General features: G+C 34.5%; 1 protein-coding gene across 2 annotated transcripts in view; it reads left to right on the forward strand.

The window, feature by feature from the left end:
- Positions 1-2,279: 2,279 nt before the first annotated feature.
- LOC119067177 (cAMP-specific 3',5'-cyclic phosphodiesterase) overlaps positions 2,280-20,426 on the forward strand; it is a 224,503-nt gene continuing 206,356 nt past the window's right edge. The window contains exon 1 of one of the 2 annotated variants that reach the window (XM_037169997.1): positions 2,280-3,557. The gene's annotated coding sequence lies outside the window, so the exon portion shown is untranslated. The remainder of the gene's footprint in view (positions 3,558-20,426) is intronic. The other variant, XM_037169998.1, reaches the window with a different exon arrangement.

Here is a 20,426-nt window from a genome sequence, read left to right on the forward strand (position 1 = left end):
TGAAATGCATATATATTCGCCTGAAGATTTTACACATTTATTTAATGTATACGAAAAAAACGACACACTGTAAGGTTAACATTGTCACTAACAAGGATTTCTCTCGAGGAATCAAAACTTGCGTTACTATGGGAACCTTTTCTATTTAAATCGTTTCAATGCTAACTGCTAGTGGCGTGATTTCCACCAGCGACGTTGATGGTGCACAGAAACCTCTTTTTCATGAAGAAACTACCACCACTTGATGAAGATAAATTCTTCTAATGGTATAAGAATGTAGCGAAAAAGTAAAACTTAAATAGCGGTAATTCAGAGAACAATTCAGAACAGTAACGTCACTAAAGTACACAGACTGAGAAAAAAAACCCCACCGTTTCCATAAAGTAGCTATCATCTCAGCTCGATTGTGAGTTAAAAGCTTAAGTAGCCCGAGGGGTGACACACTTCTAGATTAAATGGAATAAAAATTGGATTAAATTGGAAAAAAGTTCATCTTACTCAAATACTTTTTAGTCTTTAAAATGCTTGATTTTGATCGAACCCACGTACTGTAACTCATAGTACAACGTTGACAAGCGTAAAATTCCACTTTTTAAAGTTTTTGGTGTAACGTGGAATAAACGGATTGAAAGGATTAAACAACTTTTTATAAATCTCACGAGTACTTAAACACCCTGGGGATCGAGCAGATCTAATTTTCGTAATTAGTTTAACAATTTTTTAGATGGGTTGTCTAATTATTTCCGGTAAAACTAAAGATTTTTTTTTGGATTAAATGGATTTAGTGTATTAAATGGAAGTGAGGCACCCCTCGAAGCAGCCGCTGTGAATCATTTGCTAGTCACTAAAAACGAACGTCGATTTAATCATCAAATCTGTTACCTATTTTTGAATTTATAAATAGATGGATTTAAGTTCCCAACACGCATCAAATCTTCTAAGTCATTGTGACTAAATAACTGAAACTTCGTGTTAGTTATAAACACTGCCAATTTAACAGTCCCTTCACACAAAATGCAAACCTTTTTGGATTTGCAGAAACTTTGTAGGCCCTCGTCTAATACAAAGCAATATCCATAATAAATTTTACGATGACCTCTTTATTTATGAGTTTTAATACCAAACAGTGTTTGGCGATAAATAAAAGATGGCACAAGTGTGAATAAATTAACGGGATTCATATCTTGGTCGTCTGATGTGTTAGAATTGTAAATCATAACATGAGGTAATAGTGAATACATTAGGACGAATTTTGATCAAAAAGAGTTAAGTGAGCCAGAACATAAAATTACGAGCACCGAAATATAAAAGGATGGGTACCAATGATGAGAATGTCAGTTTAATGATAACAGGAAATTAATCAAATGCCCGAACTACTCGAACAAACGGTCAATTTGAAATTGAGTAAAACCTAAAACACGGGGTAGAATATCTCTCGGTAGCTTGATATTATTTGCTCGTGTGGACGGTTCCTATATTATTGTACCCTGTCGAATTGAACGTCTCGTTTCTCTATTATAAAATTCATCATTTTTATTGACTTGCAGCAATTGCCTAAAATCGCGGGCTTCTAGTGGGATTTTAGAACAATTTACATGTTGAAGTGTTATCCGTGATGTGAAAGTAGGAGAAATATCTACAGAGAAAATTTGTTCTGCGCACATCGACCGCTACAATATAAAAGTTATTTTTTTTACTGATATGGAGCTGATGGAAAATGTATTCGGGGAAAAACAAATTGAAGAGAGTTCTCACTCTCACGCATTTACGAATGGCAGAGCAAAGAGTGATTCCGACACCATAATACGGAATGCTCATCTGTGACGTAATTGTCAAAAAGAAATTTATGGAGAATTCTCCGTATAAGAGATAAATATTTGTATTCTTCTGCAAATATATATCGTATTGATAACAGCACCGAACCTTTGCATTTTCTCCATTCGTAATGTTACATTTTGGTTTATGATACAAATTGTTCGTTTTGGTTCCATTTTCGGCATAGCAAAAATGATTTCATTTTAACAATATTTGGAAATATCAGAAATCCATCGGAATACGAAAAATTTGGTTACGTTACCAGTTCAGCGGTTAGAGTGTTATATATGCCCGATTGTTGTACACATTTATAAATATACACACCGCCGCACAAACACATGCACGATAGAATTTTCCAAACCGAAAAACTCTTGATGGTATAATATCGTCTCCCATGGATTGACTCTCAGTGGAAGATATGGCATATAGTAAAAGGTTCGGTCGGGCACAAGTACAATCACATCATACACTCTGCTCAGTGTGTTTGTATCATGTAGTACAACGGTTGTGAGTCTAAGGAAAAAAAAGAAATACCAGAAAAAAAGTAATTTTATAGGAAATTACACATCAGGAAAAGAGCAAACAAGAACAAAAATCATTTTCGCTATTGTGTGTGTTTTTCTAAAATTTTGTGACAATTTTCCGAATTCATATGTTCAAAATGCTGATGGTGTTGTTTTGATTCGAACGGAAAAATAAATAAGAAAAACGAGGAAAAAAAATATGAAAAACAAAACCATGAAAATGTAAACTTTGAATTCGATGCTGATGAAAAATCCACTCTGGCTGGCTTAAATTAAATGTTACGGAAATTTTTTGTTTTGGTGGACTTAAAATTTTGTGTGTGACGGAACAGACGTTTTTTTTTTCTCGTATATTTCATTTTCTCGACACATGGAACAATGATGTATAGTAATGTACACGGTATATGAGTTTTGGATTGCGTAAACAGCAAATGTTGTTCTTTTTGTTCGGGTTTTCTTGTGCCGAAATTGAGTCAGTTTATCGATGGTGATGGCAATTGATCATTTTCGAAAATAAAACATTTCCCGTTGATAACAATTTTTTTTAACCGACTCATCAGAGTAAAAACAATTATCCTTCGTTACAAGAGTCGAGGATAAATTCATTTTTTTTTGTGTATTTTTATGGGTTCCATGATTGTGTTATCGATTGTCTAAAAGAGAACAAAAATATTCCATCCGACAAAATGTAATAAAAATCGAGAAAAAAAAAGTACACTTTTTATGGGATAAAAGGATTTTGTTTCCTGCGGTGTAGAAAAACAGTCATACTTGTACATTGAGTATATCAAATAACATTTTGAGCATCACAAAAAAATCATTTTTTTTGCTTTGCACTTAATTTTAAAATATTCTCGTCATTTTTCTACTAAATCTAGAGAATTTGTTTATCAAAATAATACCTGGAAATAAAGACGATTGGTTTGTCCGTGTGTTCACAGAAGAAAAAAAAAAGTTTATTTCAAGTGTATGTGAATTTTGATTAAAATAAAATACACAGAAGGAAAACGAACGCCGAAAAAGAATATTTATATAGACAACTCACACCGAATAGTGAAGAGAGATTTTCCTATCTGGAAGATATACTGACAAATATATAGACGAAACCGATATACGATACACGAGAACATTTATATGCGATATGATGATACATACGAAAGCTAGTGTGTTGGATATATTTATAAAGGATAATACTGTTTTTCGAAGATAGTGGATTCGGTAAGTTTTCACATCACATACATATTAATCAATTAAACTTAGTCTCCATCATTGTTTACCTGTGAGAGTGTGAACATTAGTTGCTATGTATTTATATGTTGAGTTGTATTGTACGGTAGATATTCTCCTGGTACAAAGTTAATAAATTAGAAGTACAACCAAAGAGTATATTAAATTGAGAACCTGCTGCGGGTAATGAAGACTTGATTAAATTACAAAAATTGACGACTTATAATCTCTTCTTATTGCTTTAACGCAAACCAATTTGTTCGGATTAGTTCGATGCGAGTTTATTTTTCGGCTAAAGGTGCGATGTTTATGATAGACATTTCCAACAATTGCATGAGTTTGGAAAGTAATTAGCTGAATATTTGGTGTCATTAAATTTTGCTTCTTTTGGGGGTCGTACACAAAATGACGTCACGCCGATGATGGAGGTGATAATTTGGAAACGGCTATGCTATCTGTTGTCGACGGCGATGACAAAATAAGCGATAAAGTCTGACTTGACTATTTTTAACAAAATTAATATTTTATTTAACCATTGTCAACCATCAAGTATTGAGTTTGTTTGTTTATTTATCTATTCATCATGAAATACATTAGTAACAAAATTATGGTTCTCCACTGTGAGACACTTTAAAGGAGTAACCGAAAAATTAAATTATACAAATTTAGAGAAAGAAATTGTAATCAATGAAATCAATCATTCACTTACTGAATTTAGTTATCCAGGTAACAAATAATAAACCTTGAAATTAATGAGTGATTAGCAGGGACTCTTTTTAGGAGAATATTTTCACATTTTTTCCTTAAATTTCCCAAAAATTGTTCCTTGTGATTACTAAGTAAATAAAGAGCTACAAGTTAAAAATTGGTCCCGAACCTTTTGTTACAGTTTTTTTTTAACAAAAACATTTCATACTGGTTGTCGTCTGTGAAAGGTTAGGACGTTTCGAGAAAACGGAAATTGGCGTAACACTCTCTAGCAATGACACAAAACTTTGATTTGTCAAATTGCCATTGCTTTTATATTAGATTAGGTCTTTCTATGGAATAAGAAGGAGAAAAACTCCAATGGAAACTGTAACAGTAGGAATTTATTTCACACATGACAATTCCGTGTCGGTTGTAATTAGCGTCTTGACAGAAAAAATTGAAAGCGGTATTTCTCAGTAGTTCAGCAATCTTTCACAACTGTGTCTTTATACAAATAAATTGAGATCATTCCTCACTTATCCAAATATTGAATAAAGTTCATACAGATCAAACGTTGCTAAACATCGACACCGACATACAATACCCTGAGCCGCGCCTTGAGGGTAGATGGTAAAAAAAGATTGCTAGACGATAAAAAACTGTATACTCAAAATGATATAAAATATCGCATCATGTTGGTTGATTCAACGCCACTAGACATTCGTTTTTATCGTTTTTTTTTCTTCTTCAAAGTATATCTAAATATTCCTCGGTTAATTCTATAAATTACATTTTTTGTTACTGTAAATAATACACAATTTCCACACATTTTCACATTTTTTGCTACTGAAACGATCGTAAATTTATGTTTCACAAACGTCGTATCAATCAATAAACCGACTCGAAGTGAAGAGTCATTGGTTTCTCGAAGCACAATCAGTCGTATGTCGTCTTTATTTGAGCGTTAAGTATCCTTCATGACTACACACAACACACTCGAAACGTGATATCAGTGCCAAATTTGTAATGGTAATTCGACCGTTGCTATTTTGAGTTATTTGAAACGTACAGTGAATAATATTCATATTTATGATGTTGAAAGTTGTGTCACGGACATAAGGCAACAATCTGAATCAACTGGACATTTCGCAGACTAGACGGTTATTATACATCTATTATTATCGAGAGTGACAACGAAAATAAGTAAGGAGCTTTCAATGGGTGATACTGAATATCATATATTTTGTCATCTGTTATCGACAGCAGTGATAAGCTCTTGCTAATTCGATCTTATAAGGTACATTAAAACAAATGAAGTAAAAGATGTTGCATCAACCTCTTAAAAATGTTCAACCCAAAAAAGAAGTAGAAGATTCAACCTCTCTTGTGATGTACTTGCCGTCTGTGAAAAATTAAGATAATTACGCCTCAATACCGGGACAATATAAGACGTTGTAGAATCCAGTAAAATTATTGTGACTTGAAGAATGCAGAATGGAGAAGGCAGCGTTAAAACCCGACATCATTTTGCAGGGGAGGGTCTATTTTGAAGGAATTAAATTCCCAAAAAATTCCTTAATATTTAGACGTGTTTTTACGTATTCAGTTCGAAGGTCATAATGAAACACCTGTAAATTTTGTCTTTGTCGGTATACCAGACAATTAATTTTACAAACTCAGCTCAAAATAAGCATTTACTTTTCGTGGGTTTTGTTTTGTTTGTTTCCATCGATATATTCGTTCTACGTGCATTCCATTGTATAAGAATCTTCTATTTTATATGTACGAGTGAGTCGAACGACCATCTTTATATTCCTCCTGGTGAAAGCATAGCAAAGGATGTGAAACGAACGTCAAGTTATGAGCTGAAAAATTTCTATAATGTTTCATTTATTCACGGTGAGCTTCGATCATTTTTACATTTATTCACTGAAAAATTGGCAGATTCTTGACAGTGTACTAGATTTGTTTGTGGGGAATATGAATATTTGACGGTGTCATGGCGTGTTGATATTTCAGTTCGATTTTTTAAATTAGTTTTTAATTGTGATTATGACATTACAGTAGATAAGACACAGTAGCAAATGGGGGTTTGGCGTACACGATGTGTTGCTGAACACGCTTCGCTCGTATCGGCAATCTCATATCTAGGGCGCAAAACACTCCCATTTACTATCTTGTTATGAAAATAGCTATTTGTGTTACGTTTAAGAGTGATATCAAAAACATCGAACAAAATCAGACATTTTGGGATAAGGGGTCACTGATATTATTGAGTTGTAGCTCATTCGATTCGTTGAACTATTGCGAGGAAAACGTGGTACTACGTTTGCTGATATTTATTTTGTTGTCGACGATCGAGGTCATGAAGTAAGAGTCTGCCAAAAGAGCCCGCAAATCATTTTCTCGCGATTAGTCTAGTAAAACAATTTTGAGAAAGAACATTTTTAGCTACTCTAGAAGAGACGCACATTTTGAGTATTTACACCACCAGGTCCATGTTGACCTGTTGGTGATATCAATGATTTTAGGTGAAAAAATCGGTGATATCCCCAAGTCCCTGACTGCAAGCAGTGACACAAGTCCGTGACATGGTATGTATGGTAAGATAGCCTAGTCTCTGTAGTACCATGCCATGGAAAAACATCCTTGGATAAGTTTCACTGCAAAGGGTTGGAGCGACTTTAGTGGAAGTCTTCCCGAAATCGACGAAATTTATCACTTTTTTGAGGTTTTTCATGTTTTTCATTCATACTGATAAGAGTGAGATCAACTAAAATAAAAAGTTTCTCGATGCATCCACGTGGACCACACACTCTTGCAACCCAAATTTCGATCTATTTGGACTATTTTCTATATAGAAGTGGGGTTTAAAGCATTTTTGGACTTTTTCTGAGACTGTTCAATATTTGTTTTTACGTGTTACGGCATGTTTCATTTTCATTTACATTGCCTAATCACGTAAAGCATTGTACTTACGAGGTTCCAAGTTGTTATTTGACAAGTGGGAAATACCCTTCGGGTCGGGCTGTAACACCCCACTTATCAATAATATACAACTTGGAACCTCGGAAGTAATATACTATTAATAAAATTGTTATTTAAAGTGAAATAAACTAAAACAAGGATGGTTTTCCATGGCATGGTACTACAGAGGCTAGGCTATCTTACCATACATGCCATGCCACGGACTTGTGTCACTGATAGCGGTCAGGGACTCGGGAAAATCACCTAAAATCATTGATACCACCAACAGGTCAACATGGACCTGGTGGTGTGTATACTCAAAATGTGCGTCTCTTCTAGGCCTATAAGGGTAGCTAAAAATGTTTTTTCTCAAAATTGTTTTACTCGACTAATCGCGATAAAATGATTTTCGGGCTCTTTTGGCAGACCGTTACTTCATGACCTCGATCGTCGACACCAAAACAAATATCACCAAACGTAGTACTACTTTTTACTCGCAATAGTTCAACGAATCGAATGAGCTATAACTCAATAATATCCATGACCCCTTGTCCCAAAGCTGTTCAAAGATTTCGCGATATCACTCTTAATATATTTCGTAAAACTTATGAGCAGTTTTTTTTTTTGAATTATCTAGAAAGGATGGATTTTAATTCGCTTAATATAGCCCCTGGCTGATACCCATTCCTTGCCCCAGTTGGTCCAATATATTTTTCTTGCAAATAATGAATTTCAGATCATTTATGGTATATTATGCATATATTTGACGGATTTAAAAATTGATTTTGTGTAATTTATTTACGCCACTTAAATTTCTATTTTCAACAAATCATTAATTTTCATTTCATTCAATTACCAACTTCTAATTTTCTGTAAAAATCGATTTCGTGTTTTTTTTTTCTCCTACTACTATACTTCTTCATTCCATGTAAGCAGCATCAGAAATAGGTCTTCCATCTTAAAAATAGAAATCTTATGTTTAATGGATTATTTCCACTATTTTGAGATTGAGCAATTTAACAATATTTTTGCTTTGTATAAATTTTTAATTTTTTTTTTTACTGTATAGCACTTGAGACAAATCGGAGAGTTTTTACATATAAGTCAGTGTATGCGAAATAATGTCAAGAAAATCGAAACATGTCAATTATTGTGACACAAGTGATTGAAAGGAATGCTTTTCCGTGTGTATACCGAAAAAAAACAACAACAAACGGAGTCAGAATGGTATATAAATAAAATATATCAATAAAACAAGGGAAAATCGAATAGAATTACATTGAATACAGCTAAAGTCAGGTGTCAATGTGCTTTGTCTGTTTCTCTTTTTATTATTAACGGATATATTTATCACAATAATATCTTGATGGAGTGAGTCCCTCCGCACACGACGATAAAGTAATTTTCTATTTAGTAAATTGTCTCTGAAATGAGATAGAATGGAAATTTAATACCGCACAACGTTCTTGGAATTTTCTTTGGCTTTGTATTGGAAATGCTGTGTCACACAGAAGCACTGCATAGTATACAAACGAGTTATTGAAACATAAGAGCAGATTGGGTTGCGATTGATACGAAGTGGATTCTTGTAGGACTAGTGCGAGGCGAAGCCAAATCGAATCAAGTCTAAAATATGCCGTAGAAAAATGCACTTGATATCCCCAGAAGTAATAAAAAAATTTGAATTTTCAACTTCTTATTACCGCTTTGCCCACGTAAAAAATTCCATTTTCTTATAGCAAATACGTTGTGTACGAAACATTTTTTTCAAAGTCTGCAGTTGGCGGATCGCTTCAAAATTATTATTTGCTTTTATAAACTTTAATTTCGATTGCATTGTTTAGAACAAAAGTGGTTTGGGTACCGGTGTACCACCACTCGAATGTAGTACATCCTTTTTTCATGACGATAATCAAACATGGGCCAAAACAAAAAAAAAAGAATTCGTTTATAAGCGAATGGATATCGAAATGAAAACAGCATTTTGCTCCAAATTATTCATCATGTATACAAATTGAATTGTACAGGGTCCATTGAGAAATCTAGCCAGATATTTTTGGTTTTAAAATATTCCTGTTTTAATTAATTGCCAGTGGAATATTGCAGAAACAATAAACACACAAATGGCGCAAACGTTTCAAGTAAAATACAGTAGAGATATTTATCGGATTCATTAAGCTGAAGCTTATGAAAGGTAACCTTTTCCGTAGCATGAATTACTCCTATATCGTCGGATAATCTATTTGTTGAACCGGATCGTTGTTCTAATAGAATACCGTGTCATTTTCTGCAAAGGTGATATGGAAAAAACGCCCACCTTAGCTTGCAAAAAAACTAATTACACCAAAGTTTCAATGGATTGTAAATTTTTAACGTTCATTCCTCTGCTGGACTCAACCATTGTTTATAGGTGGAAATTTAAAGTCTCTTAGTCTTTTTCTAAAATTTTAGGCAGACAAATAAATGATATAAGATCGGGCAACCGAACTACAGTCAGTTAATTTCACTGGTGCAAACTTTGCAACAGCTGATCCTTATTCAGCTGAAGCATACTCATGCTGGAATATCACTGCCTTTAACTGTAAATTATAAATGAAACATTCAAGATTGTAAAGGTCTGATAAATACAGTTATACCGTTGGATCATTTTCCAAGAATTTAATTTTTCCTTTACTAGGGAGGGAAAATGGACTTTCCGTCTCTAGAGAAATGTCTTTCCCTCCTTCGTAAAGAAAAACGTCATACTACACTCGGGAAATAATTCGATATTTCGTATCACGATGAGTAAAAGAAGCTCGGCCCAAACATCTCGAACACTTTTACTCATCTGGATACGAAATATCAAATTCCTTCCCTTGTATAGTAATATACTATTTGTTTCCCAAACGCTGGCAATTTTTCTACAATTTTTTACAGCAACAAAAAAACGTCATACCTATATCAAATTCGATAAAATTTTTATAGTGCGAGACGAGTAGAGTTTGTCGCTTACCTGATATGTATGTTAAAACTGCTGACGTCAGAAAACGATAAAACGAAACCGATCTGATAATTATACTAATGCTTGCCGTGTGTGAAAGGTTAAACCGATATTAGGAAAGTTCTAAATGTCACCCACTTCATCTTTCCGTCACAGTAAAGTATATTTTCTCAGAATTCCGTCTTGAAACAGATATTGGTAAAGTATTCTTGATGAAGAAAATAGTAAAACAAAACAATATGTTGCCCTCCAGTGAAATTACAAATTTGGTACAACATCTCATCACAATAGAGGCCAACCATAATGTTTTATAATGTTGTCGTAAACATACTGGCATTAATGGCATATTAATTTTCTAGTTCCAAATTCTATGAAATTCTAGAACATATTCAAAATTCAAAAATGTGATTCTAGAAAGTATGCTGTGCTCGTAAACATTTCGCATTTAATAACATGGGTGAAATGTCATGAGTCTACGAAATTGACATATTTACGAAACATAATGGTTTACCCTTATTGTCGCTTATTGTATATATAATACCATACACTATACGTAGCATCAAATCTCGTTTTCATGGAACCCTTTAGCATTTCCTTTTTGTTGATTTTATGATCTATTCGGATTTCTTTTTCCCAAAATAACGAAATGAACAATTATTTATACGACAAACTCAACAACAATATTAAAACCGAAACAAAATCATACTCTTCACTTTCATCAGTATGCATCTCGTCGTTACTGGCGAATTCAAAATAAATATCCATCAAATGTACAAATGTAATAAATGGGAAATAAAAAGCAAAAAACATTATTTTTTTGAATGTAGATTGGTTTTCCACAGGGTATTCATTTCAAATATGCGTCAGTTGATTTAAAAACTTTTTACTCGCTCGTTTTCCCTTTCCGTCAATGACAGTAGTGTTTCCCTGGGTATAAATTTCGGAATTTGAAAAGTTATATAGATTAGCAAATCATATTGTGCTTTTGTCATGTCGTTCCAACGTATGTCGCCTATACTTCAAACACACCGAGATTACTTCAAACACTGTCAACAGATTTATCCAATAGTAGATTCTCAAGCAAGTGGGTATCACATGCTATAACGATTGTTATCGTTTTCAGTATCATCCGTGAAAATAACTGGTATCTGGTATCTGGTATCAGAAATAGTAAATTAAGTACTTTACTTTACTAGTGAGGTAATGTGGCCTTTCCCTCACTAGTAAAGACCCTTTCCTTCGCTCGTAAAGTAAAACGCCATACTTTACACGTGAAATAATTTGATATCTCGTATCACGATGAGTAAAGGTACCTCGAGCTGAAGCCCTCTGATACTTCTACTCATCTGGATACGAGATATCAAATTACTTCACTGGTATAGTAATGTACTATAATTAAATATTTGTTGACGTGACTAGTGGGCTATGGCAATGGATCCATTAGTTAAACGTACAAGTTTAAAGCAAATACGCAATCTACAATTACTTCACTAGTTTTGACATATATTTTGCTACTACGAAACCACCTTGGTTTAACCAAGTCAATCAAATGATGAATGTAAATTTATACAATCTTTGTCGATAACAAATTACTCATAGCCATTTTGCATTGCTGTTGCATAGCAATTCTGTCAATGAATTCAAAATCCACCATATCAAACTCAATAACAATATTTTCCGAAGCTGTAGCTGTATCAAATTCATCTTAGTCCAGACCAGCTTTGAAATTTCAACTACAGTTAGAGGCAGTGATATTTCAGCATGAATTTGCTTCAACTGTTTTTCAGCTCATCCACACAAACAATCAAAACTGTTTATACGGTAGTGGACCATGCGCATGTAAGTATAACAAGTATAACCAGTTTTGATTTTTTATGTATGTATCAGGGTCCAGGTAGTTCAATCGGTAGAGCATAAGACTCACACCCAAGAGGTCCCGGGTTCGACTCCCGGTGCAACAATGCTCGCCTGGTTTTATTCTAATCACTTGGTAACAAAGTCGCAATATACAATATGCTGTAGGATAAGCGCCATCTATGAGCGACTAGTCGCTCTTCGGGAACATGCATGAGTCATTAGTCATCATTCTTCGCATACCACTCGGGGCCCAAAGAATTCACAACGTATGGGACGTTGACACGGTCGATCTGTGAACTATCTGAGTCGGGAGAGATATGATGAAAAAATCACCATTCATATGATCAAGTGACTTGTGCAATAGCACAACAGGCCCACTAGAGGCTTAGGTGCTGGGCTAACCCCTTTCCCATACAATCCAATCCAATCCAAAAATGTATCAGGCGAAAAATAGCTGAAGCACATTCATACTGAAATTTCACTGTCTTTGTCTGTTAACAAAAAATACTCAGAAATTTCAGCTTCTTCAGCCAAGATATTTATAATTTGAAAATATCGGGTTCGGTACTTAAAATATTTTTGACAAAAAAACGTGCCTCCTGTAGTTGAGTCTCTCGAACAAGATCCTACTTACAATATAAGACATGATGGTAAAAATGAAATGAATACGAAAAGCAAGATTCACGATACCATTTAGTATTATGTATAAATTGTCCTAGTTAGTATTCAAGCTGTAAGATGAGATTGGAAAAATTTGCTTCGATAAGTTTTAATTTCGCTACTTATACCAACCAACTTCTTAACTAAAATTTTCGGTTCATCGCATTTTCATCCATGATTCGTAAAATGTTCCATATTATACGTGGTTCGTAAAATTAACATTCATCAGTTCATTTACAAAGTGCTCAGTGAATCAATTTGTGTTCGAAACCATCGGCAAAAACCGATTCGCTTGGGTTCTTGAGACATTGATTAAGCGCCGACAACACCCTGTTCTTTGTTTGTGTTTTGTGTGAATATTTTCCTGTAGTAAAACAAATTTTTATTTTATTTATAGCAAGAGAGTTGACAAAGAATTGTTGATAAATTGAATTTCGCGCGGTATGAGTGAAAAGGATACATAAATAATGTAAGTTTGTTTGCACAAGATTCCATTCGTCTGTATGTATATACTTACATACGTCTAAGTTTGTCTACGTAATTTAAAGTTATTTTTTTGTACCACAGTTTTCAAATAGAAAATCCGAGCTATATGCTACAGCAAGCAATGCATTTATTGTATTGAGACTTTTATATTGATTTCGGAAGAAGTGATGGAATGTGTTGCAAGTTGCAAGCGTTTACCAATATAAATTCGTAGAAAAAGCTTTATATCCTGCTCTTTGTATATTTAACTTCAAAGCATCTTTGCAAAATTGCCAATCCAATTTCGTATATATATTGAAATCAATTTATTCAAATATTCTAAAGTGTTGACAGGTTTTTCAGTTTTTTTTTCCGTTGCGGATTACATGCTGAAAGCTTCAAGTCCAAATTCAAAAAGTTTGATTTTTTTCCCTAACGTTTATTTTTCCGAAAGGTATATCCACTATTTTCGAGATATATTGGTGTCTAGACACAGAGTAATTATTTCGATAATCTCGAACAGATCATTTAACATTTATGATTACCTACTTCATAATACAGCAATTTCACAGTCGTAGCTCCTAAGCAACACATATAAAATGGATTTCGAACGATATATATCATCTAAACAGAAACCCTTCGAACGTAAACCTCTCCACAGTTTATCAAACAACACTCTCTCTAGAGTCTTAATATCGAGTAATAAACACAACGCCTTCGAGCAACAACCATGTATAAACAATAATTACATTACCTCAAATCCTTAATTTTGTACTTTGTGGAAAATTGTCGTTATTTTATGTTTTTATATATCTATACACACCATACACACTTTTAATGTCTATGTGAAACAATGCTCAATGGGGAATGCAGAAAAACACGCCAGTTTACCATTAAACGAATTAAATATTTATGGAGGATCCATTTATGTAATTAATAAATACTTTTTTGATGGTAACAGATGGTAATAAAGATATTTTAGTTCACAATTTTTTTTTTGTATTGATTGATCGACACACTTAGAAAGCACACATAAAATGTGGAGAGCAGATTAGTCGAATTATATTTATGTGTTCACATGTCGTACACAATGAGATTTCCTGATCTTCATTCATTCGGCACAATTATACATTTTATTAAATAATTGAGCACGAGACGTCCAGCTCGCAATGTTCTGCTCAGGAAGTTTATTCACATTGGGACTTTGATGGACACCTGCCACATTTTCTTTTTACTGCAGCCTACAGGGCTTTTAGTAGAGTCAGTAGAAACGTATTCCAAAAACATGTGGAGAATGTAGCAGACGCTGCAGCGTTAGCCCCGTACGATCCCGTATACCTGTTACGTACGTAAAGCTAGTGTGCCTGTAGCCCCACAGAGTGCAAAAACCTTTAGGGAACTTTACGGAGAGAATTCATTTAGGTAAACTCACTTCAAGCATATGTAAAAAAATCTGGAAACAATTTTCATGCAAAATAGTTTGGCAGGTGTAACTCGAAAAACTGTTGCTTGAAATGCGTTGGCATATCCCAATATGAAAGGCCGTTAGAAGTACTTTTCGTATAAAAAAATATTTAGCGAAAAGCACTTTCGGACCAATCCGCTGGAATTATGAGAAACACCTCAAAATCATCATAACTCAAAAAAAAATCTCAGAAAACCTTCAAAATCCCTAAATGCAAGAACTGGGAAGATGGTGGACCATAAGGATTGGTCCAACTTTTCTGTGTTTTTCTTCGATCAGTACCTCCCATTTTCTTCATCAATGATTGTTGTACGCTCTATACTCCTGAGAATATAAGCGAAAAACCCAATTGATTGATTCATTCATGACAAAAAATGTGTACGGTGATCTACCTTAAAAAGTACATATTATACACGAAACAAAACAACGCTAGTACATAAAACTGCGAAAATTAGTAGATGATTACATCATAGATAAAGAGAAGAGCCTTGACCAGCTATCCAAAATAGTATTTTTCGCCACATCTATGAACCTACTCGACTCATTTTTTCCCTTAGAGTAATTATGTCTTCTGCATACCAACTTTGCTAAACCTGAGACGAAAAGCTCAGGGGCGCAGATTGTAAGAACTGAATTCCCTTTCATACCCTTCGTCTTTCAAAAAAAGACTCTTTCAAACGACAAACAGAGCTCTTCCCTTGCCCATCACATAAAGTGATAAAAAAAGAAGAAAGAAAAGCTGTTTCGGCCTCGAGAACTATATTTCTTCTGTGGCTGATTCGTAGTTTCTATTGGTTGATCGAACTTATCGAATTGCCTTTGTGAAATTGATGTATTTTGTCAACGGTTTTCGAACGGTACGGTCTCGGTTTTCGAACGATACGGTCTCGGTTTTCGCTGGTTACGATTTTTCGATTTTGGCTGGGTACGCTTGCGGTTTTCGATTTTCAATTATATGTTTGGTATAAGAGAAAACTCCTGAGTCGAGGTGGACAATTCCGGAATTGATGACGTAAAGGTAAGAGATTGTTTTTTTCTTTTGTTCGTCAATTTTGGAGAGTGAATCTTGCCGGTGCGTTCGTAGTCGAATTTCTTTTTGTGGTAAAGTTTCGTTTTACTTTGTTTTGTTGCTTCCAACGATGTCCGAGTTTCCATCAGTCGATGGTAATTAATCTGAAAAAACTTTAAATCACTTGATCGAAAGTAAAGTTTGTCACTGTCTTGTGTAAGAGGCTAGCGTAAGCAACGAAGATGGTCAGTCCACTCTAGGACCGCCGCTAGTTCTCGAGGTCGAAACAGCTTTTTCTTCTCTTTGTTGCCACTTTGCTCTGTTTGTCGTTCCGAAGAGCTTTTCTTTCGAAGCCAAAGGTGCGAGGATGTGACGAGGAGTTCAGTTCTGGCAATCTGCGTACCTGTGCTCTTCATTTTATATTAAGTGAAGTTGTTGGTGTGCAGAGGATGGTTGTAAAGGCATGATTAGTCTAAGTTTTTTCCATTTTCATCAGATTTCACAATTACTACATTTGAGAAGAAAAAAAATCCAAATCGATTGTCATTTCAAACATCAACAAAATTGTGAATTTTCTCGACATCTAGAAAATTTGAAAAAACTATTCAAATTTTCTGGATATTCTCAATTTTCCAGAATTTTCTCGATTTTCTTAAATTTTGTAAGATTTAAGAAAATCAATAAAATCGAAAAAAGTTTGGAAAGTTTTCTCACTTTTCTCGAAAATTATGGTCGTCAGTAACGAGGGGGTTGTCAAAAACAATAACGCATTGTGGAGAATTGTATCAACCATCAGAACCAGAAATTCCAACAATATGAAAACTGATTTAAATTAATCTCACTGAACAATCTCTACCTTGAGCTACATTATTCTGAAAATTCATTCGTTATAGCAAATTCAAAAACAAAAAATCCGAACCCAATTGTGGTAGTGTGAAGGATTATCTGAAGCCATTTTCGCATAAAACTTTTGAATAGAATAATTTCCAAAGCAGAAACATTGTTGCCATAACCAATATAACAAAAGAGTTGTACCATAACTAGAGTAGCAGATTATTATGGACCACAACACTAAACCGTATAAAAAAATAGGTTCCTGACGCTGAAATATAATGCATTTTACCGAGTCTATGCCATACAAGTGCACACAAAGCACTGTGTCATTTACATAAGTGTATACCTTTTAACAACACTCATTGCTTTTAAAGGAGCTTTTTTCCAATTCTCTTTCAATTCTCGTGTTCTGCATGTTGGAGCTAAAGATAGATTGATAGGATTTATGAATCATGTCGTAGATTGTATGTTTGATGTGAGATGGTTTAAATATGCAATGCATGTTTTAAGCTGAATTGTTTCAAGCAGCCAGGCACACCGTGCACTAGTTGAATATATCGGTCGTCGATCTTTGCCTCGAGAGTTCACAAAGAGGTTGAAAAGTGACTAAATTTTCTTGTAACTGTAAATGCAAATGTTTTAGATTGAACGCACGGTCGAACTGAACGCGGGCTACTTACGTATTGCAGCACGTAGTAGACACATTGTATGAGCCATGTAATTCAAGTAACAAGCGATCAACAAGATCCGGCTAAAGTGTTCTTCCATATCTTACATATATTACCCAAAATCTCCGTTTCTTACTACATCATCAAAGCTTTCGACAAAATCTCCCCCTCGAATGCCACCACATTTTCAAACAAAAGAATATTATTTTCACATTTATTACACCGCCTGATGCTCGATGATGGGTTCGTTTCGGTTTTTGCAATAGTAATTTGAGGCTTTGAAATTCATTAACACCGAATGGAATGCTGAATTGATAACCAGGACAATTCATTCCCATGCATATTAGCCTGTGTTATTGGCGTATACCGGGTTCTATTGAAAATTTAAATAGACGTCAATGTTTCTGGAGTTTTACCAAGCAAAAGTTGAAATTTCATAGAATATTCATCGTGTAATAACGGTCGCTTTCCGAAAGCCGTTCTCCATTCTGTGAAAAGCCATTTTAATCGCGTGTTTGTTCCGCATCTCCGTTTTATTTTTTATTTTTTCGTCGGTTAAGTGCGTATCTTTCTCGCTTTTCTCGCTTACATAGAACAGCTAACAGCTGAATGTCGAAATGAATACGTAGACGTACACATATTTCGCTCTACGACAATGTATTCAATTGTGATGTATAGAATGCAGATAGACTTGAACGGTAATATTAAGAATTTTATGAGGGAACGACGTACAATGAAACAAATTGATTTTGTAAATTAGCTCGAAATTTATACTTTACGTTAATATATACAGCACATCGCTATATACTACCGAGAATTATGGAGTTGAATTTGAACACTTCAAGAATCAGCATTTCGCAGGAAATATCTTTCGTACTATAACCCACACCGTAAAGGCAGTAGCTTTTTAATTTCCATTCAGAGTAGGGAAGAAGAAGAAAAAAGAAAACGGTAAAAGAAGGTAACGGCACTGGAGGGTACATATAGATCCTTTTCATTGAGTGAGCAAATGAATGTTAATTATCTCGTTCCATTTTATTCTTTTGATAAATGATAAATCACTGAAGTAAGAAAAGTCGATATTTAAACATTAAAAAATGTTGAAATGACGGAATTGGAATTTGACTGTGGAAAGTAGCGCAGAGACTTCCTCTCAATCAAGAAAGAAAGACGATAGACAGAGTTTACAGCGATCATCACTAAAACTTAGATAGGAATTTGCTTGAGCTGATTTTCAGCTGGTCCACTCATCCAAGCAAAACTGCTTACACGGATTTAGCACCATCAGCGAGTAAAGATTCCACCCGTGTAAGCAGTTTCGTTTAGTGTACAACCTGCAAAACAGCTGAAGGAAATTCCTATCGAAATTTCACTGACGTCCACTGTAGCTACTCACACTATACCGATTTCTGTGACTTGCTGAGACTGCCAAACGTGTGTGTTTGCCTTCTCATTACGGATCAAGAAAATATCAATTGCAAGATGTATCCAGCGAATATAGATCAACACTTTCAATTATTGTCTCGTGATAAATGGTGAGACTTTCTTTTGTAAGTCATTTAAAAAAAATGTTAGGCAAGCCAGACAATGCGGCTACTAAAATAATGAACTCGAAATGCTGTTGTGTTATTCTCAAATGTAACCAATTAAGTTGTCATTTTCAGAACGATCCTCAACTAAAAGAAATATCGAGGCCCAAAAGCTTCACTGAACAGCAACAAGTGAATATTTATGTGAAAACAGTATTATTGGAAAAGTCGTCGAAAGGGAATCAGATAAAATCGACATACATACCACCGCTAACTTCTACAACTTCAATATTGTATACCGAAAACATTAATGTATACAAAACGCACACGTTATGTACACGCTAGTTAAGGTAAATGCCAAGTGGAATTAGAAAACTCCCCTACCCAATATCGACACATATATTTCTCCGGATAGTAACTTCCATTCCATTCCCGAACAAAATTTAATTTATGGCTTGAACTAAAGTTACAACATACATAATATACATAGATTCACCCTACAATATGTTTGCTTCATTGTATTTTCGCCAAATAAATATATTGTGCCCGTGTGCTATACCAGAATGGAATATAGTTAGAAGAAATAAAAGTCTTGTGGAATAGGAAGAAAAGAAAACATAATAAAGTTTCAGCCCAGAGATATAAAATAAAAAATATGTTTGTTTTCAGCCATTAGTTGGAAATTTACTGAAGTTTAGTGTTTCGATGTAATAATTTTCGTGTGTTGACGTTGTGTGTTCGTTTGTTGGCTTACACAATTTCCAGGTAAAAACAATAGTTTCTGCCTATCTCTGTATCTAATGTATGGGTGTATGGGTGTAAAAGCATTTCCCCATTAGAAAATTTGGAAGAAGAAAAAACATTTTTTGGACAGAATCAATGAAAAATTGAATTTTCTTATTTCGATGCGATGTACCACATCGACAGCACTTTTTTTGCTGAATACACTAGAAACCATGGCTTGGATTCGAATCAAACTGTGGAGTCGTAAAATCGTATATATACGTACATGCATCGCGAGACAGAAAAAATATTATTAGATTAGTGTTCAGACGTGCTATATGTATGTATGTATGCTATATCTAGAGATATAAAACAAAATTGAGTCCTTTATTATGAGCATATTTGTACCTTTTAAACAATGTGTTACGCTTGAGTGTTTACACATTCACTAGCGAGTAGAGAAAAGGGATTCCTTAAAACAATTCACTGGAAATTTCGTGTAAAATTCGTTGGAGTGAAATAATTACGTCTTTCTCGCTCTATACACATGTGGCATCACCATTATATGTTTGCTGTTGCGGTATGAGCTGAGCGCTCCGGGAAGAGGATTAAAGTTTATTGATAGATTTTCGTCAAATTTTCGTTTTTAATTGAAATGAAATTTAGCTCGGTGGATCAGACAAATTCACGGCGCTCTCTCAAGCGAAGTCATTCCAGATAATTTAAATTAAACGACCGTGTGACTATCAGAAGCTCAGAAACTTATTGTTCGAATACGCTCGATTATTAAATCGGTCTCGCCAAATTCTCTATTTTATTTCACATTTCATCTAAACTCATATTAACACTACATAGATGGGATGAAACTCCCATTCGCTGGCTGTGGGTAAACAAACGATAAGTGTATGAATGTTATGGAACAGTTAGTTCTTAACACCACTCCTTCACACTCACAAGTTAAATGGTTTGTTGCCCTCCAGCTATTCAGTTTGTTCTATTCCGCGAAGTATACT

The sequence above is a fragment of the Bradysia coprophila genome, assembly GCF_014529535.1.
Source record: "Bradysia coprophila strain Holo2 chromosome X unlocalized genomic scaffold, BU_Bcop_v1 contig_12, whole genome shotgun sequence".
Taxonomy (NCBI): domain Eukaryota; kingdom Metazoa; phylum Arthropoda; class Insecta; order Diptera; family Sciaridae; genus Bradysia; species Bradysia coprophila.